The sequence below is a fragment of the Pseudorasbora parva genome, chromosome 12 (genome assembly GCF_024679245.1).
Source record: "Pseudorasbora parva isolate DD20220531a chromosome 12, ASM2467924v1, whole genome shotgun sequence".
NCBI classification, from domain to species: domain Eukaryota; kingdom Metazoa; phylum Chordata; class Actinopteri; order Cypriniformes; family Gobionidae; genus Pseudorasbora; species Pseudorasbora parva.
In genome coordinates this window covers 30,808,028-30,820,383 of record NC_090183.1, presented here as the reverse complement: position 1 = coordinate 30,820,383, position 12,356 = coordinate 30,808,028, and the positions used below count along the sequence as shown (strand labels likewise).

At 38.0% G+C, this 12,356-nt stretch overlaps 1 long non-coding RNA gene across 1 annotated transcript in view; it reads right to left on the bottom strand.

Annotated features, from left to right (window-relative positions):
• Positions 1-1,565: 1,565 nt before the first annotated feature.
• Positions 1,566-12,356, bottom strand: part of LOC137093603 (uncharacterized) — a 77,342-nt gene continuing 66,551 nt past the window's right edge. Inside the window, exons 2-3 of the long non-coding RNA XR_010908524.1 lie at positions 2,238-2,364; positions 1,566-1,840 (exon numbers count right to left, since the gene is read on the bottom strand). This is a non-coding gene — a long non-coding RNA (uncharacterized lncRNA). The remainder of the gene's footprint in view (positions 1,841-2,237; positions 2,365-12,356) is intronic.

Genomic DNA, 12,356 nt, shown 5'->3' with positions numbered 1-12,356 from the left:
GATGTGTTTAGGATGTAGAGGACTGACAAGTATCCAGCCTCTATAGATTCTTCAATGATTAGCTTATGTAAATGTCATAGAGAAAATTCACACAGGACTCAAAGCACATGTACACACAGAGGGGGCAAAAACACCTGCGTGTCGTGGGTTTCTCACAAATGGTTTTTAATTGCTTTACAGGAAGACACCTGCACTGGTTCTTAATGCTGCAAGACATTAAGATCATCATCATCATCATAGGGAAAACATATTAACGGTCCCAAGACAAATAGCTAAGTAGAGAAATTGCTTTGGCCAATTGGTTTTTGTATGTGGCACTGTATATTGAAGTACATGGTCAATTATCTATGGTAATTGCTGTTTTTTTCCCCTCTCTCTTTCTAAATGGGGAAAAGAAAAATCATAGCGCTGAGATGTAATGACCACTCATTATTTTACAACCAAGGACAGAAAAAAAAGTTGACTAAATTAGCTGACTAACATGACCTAATTCAACCCATTTCTGCTGTATTTAGTTTTCTAGCCTGTAAATTTTAAGATCTACAAGTTAATTCCACCTTCCCCAGAAGTGATCATAAAAAGCATCAGACCATAACACAGAGTGAGCTTTTCGATACCCAATTTTCTCGCACTACTGGGTTAAAAGAATGTTAGCGCTCAGAACTTCCAGTAAGCTGTGAAGATACCTCTGCAGTGATTTCTCTACAATCTCCTGCACAACTTCACAGTGTAGGAGATTAAGCAGTTGGGTTTGAGGCTGTGCCTCTTGGCTGTTGTACTGAGAAAAATCAATAAGGATCAGTGATGTTAGCTTATAGGCCAGCTAATCCTTATCTTAACAAGCGCATCCTTCAGCCTGCTTCACCACTAACTCCTAACAATCACTAGTCAGCCAAATGAATGAAGGAGCACAGGGAAGTGACTGTGGCCTTTAGGCAAGTGGGGCCTCGTTGATCCAGTACAATTTCTAGACAACACCGCTGGGTATCAGAGGACATAATCCAAAGGGCATCTACACAAGTCTTCAGCCCAAATCCACCAATTTCTGGGACGATGAACTATATCAACCACATCATCATATAAATGGTGTTCAGGGTAAGAAGAGAAGAAACAAAAGCAAACGTGGCTTGAGAGGAACATGAACTAAAGCATGATCTGGAGTGCATATATAGACCCAACAATGAACACTGGAATTGAAATACATAAAGGGTTCTAGACAAACAAGACACATCTGGGAACATTTAAAAGACTATTAAACAAGAAAGAGATAACAAAATGGAGACCAGACAGGGAGTAACATAAAAAAAAACACACTATACACACAATATGTATTAAATTAATTCCCCCAAAATATATTCAAATCTACATTATAGTCAGTTTGTTGATAAGAAAAGAACAGATAATAAATAACTGAATGATTATAGTGACAATCAGCAATGCAATAATAGAATAAGCAATAATTATTCTACTTTGCTCTTAGGATACACAAAGATACATCTGAAGACACAATAATGGTCCTTTTCTGCTGTAGTAGGATAGAAAATGGTGTCCAGTGGGGTGTGAAATTTGTCTTGTGAAGAGATGAGGTCGAGATAAGGGGCCTAGATCTACAGCCTGATGGAAGGTGTGCTTGGAAGAAAAAACTTAATTTAAAGATGGGATACAGGGCTGAGCAAGGGAGAAAGTCGAGTGGAGGAAAACGAAGTCTGATGGACCCAATGTGGCTGGGATTTGTCGGTGCTGCAGGTTTGAGCACCTGTGGTAATGCGGCCCATTTGTCTCAGCAAGGTAAGGACCTGCCACAGCTTCCTCTCCGGCTGTCCACCGACACCTCTATTTGCTATGCAAGTCAGGTCATCGCCGTTCCCCCAAGAGAGAGGGGCAGGGAACAAGACAGAAGATTGAAGAGCCACGGAAGTGAAGAAAACGCCAAGTGAAAGAAGTGAGAGGGACTTATGAAATATGAAAAAAATAAAATATGAAAGTTCTCTGTACCTGTTCGTACCATGTCGACACTATGTATTACTTCACCGATATAGATTCTAATGCCACTGAGAGGCTGAGGACTTAATCTGCTGTCAATTTGATACAGCAAGGGGGCTCTCGCCCTCATTTTTTAACCCCACACCCTGCTGAGCTGCGTAGAGTTAATAGCCTCCCAGCAGCAGGAGCTAAGACAGTGGAGAGGAAGGAACAGGACAGGAGCGGAATGAAGAAAGATGGAAGAAAAGACTCACTAGGTCATTATGCATCCACTGTAGCTTCCAGGGATCATCTTTGCACACATTTTGACATTGTTTGGTGGATCCATCGATCAGGGCGGAGAAAGCTCAGAGCCATACCAATGCCACTGAACAGGTGAAGCTGGAAGAAAATACAAGAGATGATGGTGATTGAAGATGATGATAGAGACCAAACCAGGTCACTTTTAATCAAACTCCTGCCCCATACTGCGCAAAGATGACACTGATGATGATGACGATAGTGTTGACGATTATGATGATGTTGATGATGATGCCCACCATTGGGGAAGTCTGTCCCTTTGGGCAGCATGCTGACAATATGAAAAAAACCCTGAAATGGTCAATCAAACCTGACAACTGAGTTCCTGTCTCACTCAGATGGCTTAGCACCATATACCCAGTTCAATCCCCAGCGCTCCAAATTAAAACCAGACCAATTCCGTTTTCCTTGATGGGATTGAGAGCATCGAAAACACCCTTGAGGTGATAGTGGCTTCCTCTCTCGCTCACACACAAAGCTGGGCAGAGCTGTAACAACGATAGTACTGCAATAAAGTCATCAAAAGCCCCTGAAGTCCTATTCATAATTAAAGTTTTTATTAACAGCTGTCGCGGGTACAGGAAGGCCAGTGGGTACTTAGTTGACCTTTTGGAATGTGATTTCTTGAGTTATGTGCTGTAATTGTAAGCGGATCACGCATCAACCAAAATGAAGGTTACGTTTCTCACAAACATGTTGGGTTTTGTACCATGTTGTACGTTTTAAATGGCCTCTCGAGCTCAACCAGCAAGACTAGTTTAAAATCTGTTGTTCTGCCTTGTTCTGTCAGTTGTTCTCCCATGATGCCTTGGGAACAAAAATATTTTCTTGTTTAACATTTTGTCTTGTTTTCCAGTACAAATATCTAAACATTCCTAAACCAAGATACATTTACATGAGAAGCAAAATTATCTAATATATTATGTTTTGTTTTAAGAATGTATCAAAATCAAACAAGTTTATAGTATAAAACAAGGAAAAAAAACAGATGTCTGTCAATGGGGGTCAGAAAAATATACTGACAGGTGAAGTGAATAACACTGATTATCTCTTCATCACGGCACCTGTTAGAGGGTGGGATATAGTAGGCAGCAAGTGAACATTGTGTCCTCAAAGATGATAGGTGTGTTCGACATCGGCTACGGCTGGATAGATGCGATCGGCGAGAGTAGCTGACTGCAGGCAGGGAGGAGCTGCAAACAGAGACGTAAAGTCAGACACTTTCTACCTCCCGCAGTGACGCTTGCGCTGTGTTTGCAAACTTTATCACAGCTGAAGTTAAATAAATGCAATATTTCTCAAATACACAGATGTTTCAAATTATATTTTCATCTAATACTTTATGTACTGCTTAATAAAGCGTCTATTTGGACAAGATTAAAGTTCAACATATAAAACTACACTATCAATGAAGTGCTGTCAACGGTTTTTATGAGTCATCGCGACTACATGAAAAGAGGTTTTACTGTTATAAATAAATTATTTGTGAGCATTAGCATAACATAAGGTTTTAGACGAAACACACATGATCGCTGTCATGCGGTGAATCCGGCGTGTATCAGCTGTGTCGTCATCAGAGCTCGAGCAGTCTGCTGCAGTCCCCTTTGAGAATCTACACCAGCTGCATCAGCCGGCTAGTCTCGAATCGCTCTCGTGGTACTTTGTTGACATCACAGTCACGTGCAATCGGCGCTGTCTCAAGTCGGACACAATTTCTAACCGGCATGCACTGCTTCAAGTCTGCCACTGAGTGAAGTCGAACAAGCCTGATGTGTTAGAAGCAGGAAAAATGGGCAAGCGTGGATTTGTGTTTGAAAAGGGCCAAATTGTGATGGCTAGACAACTGGGTCAGAGCATCTCCAAAACTGCAGCTGCAATGGTCAGTATCTATTAAAAGTGCAGGATTGTGTATGGGGCTGCATAGCTGCAGACCAGTCAGGGTGTACATGCTGAAACCTGTCCACTGGCCTGGTCTGATGAATCACGTTTTCATTTACACCATGTGGATGGCTCGGTGCGTGTGTCGCTTACCTAGGGAAACACATGGCACCAGGATGGGAAGAAGGCGGAGGCAGTGTGATGCTTTGACATATACTACCTAAGCATTGTTGAAGACCATGTACACCCTTTCATGGAAACAGTATTCCCTGGTGGCTGTGGCCTATTTCAGCAGGATCATGCACCCTGTCACAAAGCAAAAATGGTCAAGGAATAGTTTGAGGTTTGAACAACGAGTTTGAGGTGTTGACCTCCAAATTCCCCAGATCTCAATCCAATCGAGCATCTGTGACATGCTGAACAAACAAGTCCGATCCATGGAGGCCTTGCAACTTACATGTCTTAATGGATCTGCTGCTAACATATTGGTGGCTGATACCACGGCATACCTTCAGAGGTCTAGTCAGTCTTCAGTGTGTATTTAGTTCTCCCCTGTTCATTCCCTCTTTGTCCGGTCTTACATTATGTTACTCTGAGTTAACGTTAAGTTTATGGTGTTTGGTGTTTTGTTCTGAGTCTGATTTGAATAAAGCCCAATTTGTTTGGAACTCCTGGATCTCCTTATCTCTGCTGCATCCAACACCTGTAACAGCTGCCCTATGAGGCCACTCCCAAAGCCAACGCTACTGGATCACTGGATCACTTTCCCACTGCGTTTATTTTCATAAAATCAGTTCAGTTAGAGAACAGACACTACAATTAAAAACTGAACGTGTCTGTTCAATATAATGTGATTTAGCTGCCGAGGGAATGTACAAGCACAAACGCAGCAGGATTACATTTACCGTCATGAATGAGCTGAATGAGCTCACGTTACAAGAGCTGAGGTAAACGCATCCGCGCTCGTGGTAGTCGTTCAAAGCACGTGTTCAGTCTGGCGCGGTTTCAGTTCATGCATTTAGAAGCTTAACTTTCATATGAATTAATTTGAGAATTTGAAACACTCACTTTACTCTGCCACTCCGTTTACATGAATGTCTGCAGCTGCGAGCTGAGCTGTGAGTGCGATCTACATCATACATTTTATATGCGATATACATTTTAATTATATACACCTATGCCCTCGCCTTTCCCTTCCCCTTGAAACAAAGTGGCAAGGTGCAGGGCTGAAAATATCCCCCTAAGAAATGAGACACCACTACTACACCATTACACATCATACCCCGTTTCTTTTATTAGTGTTGCATGAATAGCAGTTAAGTGCGTAGGCTATATCTTACAGAAATCAGGTATGAGCATGTTTAACAAATGACCCACTTCCAACATTGTTTTGCACTGTATTTGGATTAAATAAAATGGCGGCCGTTTTCAGTTAAAAAACGTACAAGCCTTCAAGGTTTTTAAGATGACACAGGATATACAAGACCGGTGGAGCCGCTTATCCATTGACCCAAATTGTTCTCTTTGTTTATTAACCGATCTGTGCCGATCCGAGCTGGATATGGGTTCATTTTCTAGAGTTGAACTGTGATAACAGAGCTCTTTGCAATGTAATACAAACAAGTCAGTTGTGTAACATCACTACTCACATTCTAGCAGCATGGTAGTCTGTGAATCCAGAGAAATTCATCATACCAGGGTATCTGCAGGTTTTACCAAGTCAAATTTAAGACTTTTTAAGACCTTTTTAAGACCATTATGAATAAAATTTAAGACCTATATTGCGCAATAAAAAAACATGCATAAGAAATCCAGAATCACTCAATTACTTAAACTTATATTATTTAATTTATTTTAAATTGAACAAAGTATTAGTGAACTTATTATTCATAGCTCAATCCCACCAGGATTAGCATATATATATATATTAGGGCTGGGCAAAAAAAAATCGATTTTTCGATTAATCGATTTTTAAAATCTGGTCGATTCAGAATCAATTCTCAAATGCCATGAATTGATTTGTTAAAATATTTATTTCCGCTAACATTGAACATAAGCTTAACGTAAATCTAAGTCTTCTCCACTAGATGTCACCCATTTGCCTTGCGTGATCTTACAAAGGAGCAAGAGGCGCACATCATTTATCCATTCAGTGTTTAAATGGCAGCATCCGGTGCGTTGTCGCCTTTTATAAAGCTGAGGTGAAATGCTGTAGTAATACTAAAAATCTGCGGAACCATTTTATGTGACAACACTCACACAGCCGAGCACACACACACACACACACAGCCAATCACACAACCGCTAAAAATAATTAAATACACGCGAATGCTTGCCTTGCATTAGGATCAAACTTGAGCAGTCACTTAAGCACGTACGTTAGCCATTATAGACATATTCAAATTATAGTCCATATACAGCGCAGGATCAATAATTCAAACCCTATTAGCTTATATTATAAACAGATTTCCTCTAATAATAGTTAGTCCACAGTCAGCTTAAGTCAGTTAAGGTATTGTTGTCCATTACCACGACAACTACTCACCCATAGACTAAAAAAATAATGAACGCATTTCTCATGTATGAAAAGTACATTTGCACACATGAGCAGCAAAATTGCAAGAAAAGCTTGTCGTGTACTGAAAATTGCTATAAAAAAAACATCCAATATCCTAGCTTTTTATGTTTTAGAATAAATATATCAAAACATCCATAAAATACTTCTCAGATAAATTTTCTAAATAAAGTTGAATCAAAATTGTATTTAACAATTGTATGGATTTGAAATATAGAGATGCGTTCTGTTTTAATGTACTCAGGTGTACCTAAAATAAAAAGTTTAACATACATGATTGTGGCTCTTCATTTCTTTTTAATTACACATTTATGTTCACTGTTCTTTTTTATAAATACCTATAGTATTTGTATTAAATCTATATTCATTTGAGTTGAATCAAAAATCGAATTGAGAATCGAAATTGAATCAATTTGAGGACTTGCGAATCAAAATCGAATCGAATCTGAACATCTGAATCGATACCCAGCCCTAATATATATATATATATATATATATATTAGGGCTGCAACGATTCATCGAGTAACTCGAGTTAATCGAATCAAAAAAATCCTCGAGGCAAAATCATCTGCCTCGATGCTTCGCTTAGTCCATTTAACTACACACAGATATTGCAGAAAGACATTTTTTTGTGTAAGGACTCGGAGTATGAGCGGATTGCGGTTATATCCGCGGTTCAGGTGCATAAACATTCCAAACATTGCAGGTGGATGAGAGAAATCGTTAATATGTTGATTTTAATAAAGACGCGGAACTCTCATATCACGCTAAAACGCAATGAATGCGTGTCGTTCTTTAACTTTCGTTTTCAGCTCATGTCGAGATCAAAGACCGCAATGCGAGAGAGAGAGAGCGGGCGGGCATCAGCACTGGTAATATCATTTAATATCGCTGTTTTTAAATGAAGAAAACTGTGTGTTGAGCTTCAGGATGCGACGCTGAACATTTAAGTTTCATTTGCGGCAGTTCACGCGTCAGCTGAGGAGATACTAGCAACTCCAAACACATGAACTCGATGGAGTTTGCAGCTTTGCACATGGATCACCGTCATTGTGATGTGTGTGAAATCTTTAATGAGACTTTATATATCCTACTTGATAATATCTAAAAATGCACCATTAGATGTTCTCAATACTAGGCGCATTAAACATCAGAAGCTGCACGCACGTGTGTGTGTGTGTGTGTGTGTGTGTGATAAGCACTAGCGCTCGTGCTTTCAGAGCTCAGAGCTGCGTGCTTTCATTGATTTGTGTAATTTAAATATCACACTTTAATCATATTTATAGCTACTAACTTAAAACAAGCTGTGTTACAATGATGAATGATTAGCTCAAAAGATCAGCATGTGTGATGTACTTTAACTGAATTAAACATATCTCGCGTTTGATCACGTTCTAGCGGTTATTCCTCCGTGTGATGTATAGGTTGTCGACCCTGGTTTATGTAAATAAGTGTTTTTGTTTTGTTTAGCAACCTACTTCAGTGTAGCTAATATGTGACGATAGCATCGCGCTTAACACGGAGGATTTTAAGTTGTGACTACCGGGTGCGGGTGGATGGTTTGCTTCTAACAGCTGATTCGGTGACGATAGAGCTGATCCGCACAGCTCTTGCTCCAAGTTAACCTGTCCAATATGTTGCTCCAGTAAAGGAGTAAATAAGACAGTAAATGCTTATGTCATGCCTGAGCTGAAGCTGAAACATGAAAGTTAAGTTGCACAACATAAATACAATGTTTAGTTATTTATATTATTTATAGAATATTTATAGAATATTAGAATATTTATATTATTTAGAATGTATAGAATATTTATATTATTTATATTGGCATTATTGTTATTTATATTACTACTATTTAGATTTATTGGTTGTAGGTTTAGTTTTAGATTGAACCATGTTTACCTTTTTAAAGTAATTTGAAATAGATTTGTATTTAATATAATATGGCAATTGTATGCATTAAAATTGTTTAGTTTCACAGTTATTAATGTATGCAATTTCAGCAATAAAACTAAATTTTTCTAAAAAGAAAACAAATTAGATGTTAATTTTAAGATACCAGTCTTATTGTCTCTTATTGCTCTTTAATAAAGAAAAAGTAATTATTATCCGATTAATCGATTAATCGATCGATTAAGTGGTAGATTAATCGATTACAAAAAGAATCGATAGCTGCAGCCCTAATATATATATATATATATATATATATATATATATATATATATATATATATATATATATATATTATTTTTTTGTGGTGGTCACTTTCATACATTTTTCTTTTTTCATAATTAGGATGCAACATTAACCATATTATTATGTTAGATGCACAATGATCACACATGGCAATAAAACTAACAAAATGCATAAATCTTGTTTGGTAGGCCTATTACAAAAACAAAAAGGCTGTTCCAGTAGTGCACTATCTATCTTTAATAACACGATCGCTTGGGGTGGGAAATATGACCAACATCTTAAAAGTAAACCAGAGCAATAAGCAATTGCTTAATATAAGTAAAATGTTGTAATTACGTAATCAAGTAATCGGTCAGTAATAAAATATATACTTATAAACAAATGACAATAGGAAAAATAAATACAACATAAAGATGCATACAAAGAGGAACACTGCACTGTTTTTAGAAATAGGGCTTATTCAACTTCTTTTGGATAAACCCCATTTAGATATTTTGGCAAATGCATTTGTCTCAGTGCATGCATTGTTTTAGTTTGGCAGGGTCGCCGCTAGCTTAGCTTAAAATGCATTTCCCCACATATCTAAATGTAGCAAAGTAGAATAAGCCCGATTTCTAAAAAAGTTTGAGTGTTCCTTTAAGTGTAAGTGCTGTTTTCCCCGTTTGTGTTGTTGTTAAGCTATATTAGTTTGCTTTCACTTTGTGAGCTTAATGCCCAGATCCAGTACTTACTGACAGTTCCCAAACGTTTTAACTCAAATCAGGATATAGACATATGCATAATGTGTATATTTGATCGTTCAAGAGTAACGTTAGGCTAATGAGCCTAAAAATAACACATTCAATACACTCGCGCGAGCGCTGACAGGCAGCAAACACATAACGTTACAGTCTGACATCGGAGTTCGGCGTTTACATCACTGTTATTAACTCTATTTAGTGCAATCGGGTATATTATACTTTTATGTTGTCATTATGCAAGATGGTGAGAAAGATTCGCCTTCGCGTTCATGATCGCGGAACTGCAAGAACCGTCAGATTCAGCTGAAGAATAAAATCTGTTTTATGCGTCTGTGGGGTATGATCAGAAAGAGGCTCGTGCCAATAACACGAAAGCTGATTGGCTGCAATATAAGTGGCATGCTTGCCTAATTTGTAGTTGTAATAGAGCGAACAATAGTTGGTCTAGCGAAAGAAAGAACTACAAACACCACGGAACAAACACACACACACACACACACACGTGCGCGCGTGCTGCGGGAGGTGAGAGCGTTTCAATGAGGTAGCGTTACATGGACGCAGGAAAATTAAGACTATTTAAGACCTAGAACGCAGTGCTTCCGCGAATTTAAGACTTTTTAAGGCCTTATATTTTGATTCTGAAATTTAATACTTTTTAAGACTTTTTAAGACTCCGCGGGGACCCTGTCATACCCCTTCATTCAAAGTGTGGTCCTAAAAAATCTTTGTTTGAATTAAGGGCTATCTGGCCCTTCCCCTTACCCCTAACTCTTTAGCCAAAAGAGAATCGAGACACCCCTACCCCTTCACGTGGACACGCAAAGCAAAGGGGTAGGGGAAAGTTAAGGGCTAGGGGGAAGAAATGGGATTGGGCCTTAATGCTTGACGAATTAGTCAGCATCCCTTCAGTGCCATCAATATGAAACGTTAGCGTCTAACTGGCTTTCTGTCTAACTTGGTTAGATTTCCAGGCAGATTTTTTTCTGAAATCAATGGTATGAAATAGTTCAATCCACAAAGTAGTCATCCAAAGAGAGGTGAAGGGAAGGGTTTGGCTCTGCCTTTATGTGTAATGAAGGTGGTTGTTGAGTATGCAGAGGTAGTAAGAGGTTTTAGTGGCTTGTAAAATGCAAGCGGTGGAGCCAGACTGGTAAAGTTTTCTGCTTGGCTGGTTCTCGCAGACTGGATTCAGGAGTACAGAACAAAAGAGCAGTGTGCACCCACAAGAAAACAGCTGGCGCTTAGCACACTTGGCACATGGGGTGATACACACAGAAAAAGACATGCACGCATATACAGACAGATATTTTATCCACTGTTAAATAGGCAAAGTAAAAACCTTTTTCTCTTTTAAATCAGAATATCCAGAATTTATTTTACGGGGTGGCTAATTTATAAGAATTTTAATCGTATAAATTAATATAAATTAAAAAAAAAAAAAAGTCACAAGGAAGGGCCACCAATAACCTTGCCTCTAAACTTACCCGCCACTGGGGTCTAAACAAATTGTACGAAAACGAATTAGTATGAATTAGCCACCTCGCCAAGTACTTACGTATTGTTGTGAGATTGCATTGGAATACCTGTATCATTTATTTAGGACACTGAATGCAGTTATGAATTATGCATTACATAACCTCATCTTTAATGAACCATAATGAAACGTAATTTAACATTGATAGCCCACTGCATTAAAAACTGGCATTAGGGTCAATGACATGACGCTCATATGGATGTATTAGTTTAATTAAAAATACATTAAAAATGCAGTTCATACATAAAATGAATTTGACCGTAAGCATGTTTTAATTCCCAAATTAACATTCATTTTGTTATTATTTTGGCACATGAATTCAAAAATGTCAGAACGATAAATATGTAGTAATATAAAGAAAAAATATAAAGAAATTCTTGAGAAAATTATTTTACCCATTTTAAAATCACTTTAAATATTTGAAAACTGCTTTACTTGATTGTTCATACAGAGAAACATTTTCCTGAAAAAAACCTGGTGCAAAAAATTAAATATATAAATAATAACAGGAAATTATATCATAAAGGATCCCTGCAGACCTTTGTCCTTTTAATGACAAGTCATGCAAAAGGTCATATGAAGGTCATATGGGGTCAAAGGTCAAATATATTTACATTTATACATGTATATACTTTTGAGAGGTGTGTATATTCATGTGGTCAAGATATAAGAAAATGTTAATTTCATAGGGTTTGTTAACAATAGTAAAGACATTATTAATTTTTCCTTGATCATGGACACTAAATTCATTTACCATAATAATTAAGTTAAAAGTTCAATTTCCATTATTTACTACACAATAAGATAATGGCAGTACAAGCAAGATTCAGTTTAAACTTCGGTATCTAGCCGCCAAAGCTCTTCTGCAGTTCAAAATGAGAACATATGAAGGAAGAATTCAGGTCAGTACTTAAGTATAGGCCACCATCTGATGAATTTGTTATATAGCTTACTGTTTATCTATCCTGCTATCAGTGCCGGATGGGCTAAAAACCTATTTAATCCCCTCCTGCCCTTTTCCTACCTATTTCATACCATGGCCTCTATCATCTTAATGAGAATTCTTTATGGCAGAGGAGTGGATGAATTTGAAGTGTCCAACCGTAATGAAACCACAAAGGCTTGATATTGGGAACTACACACACACACA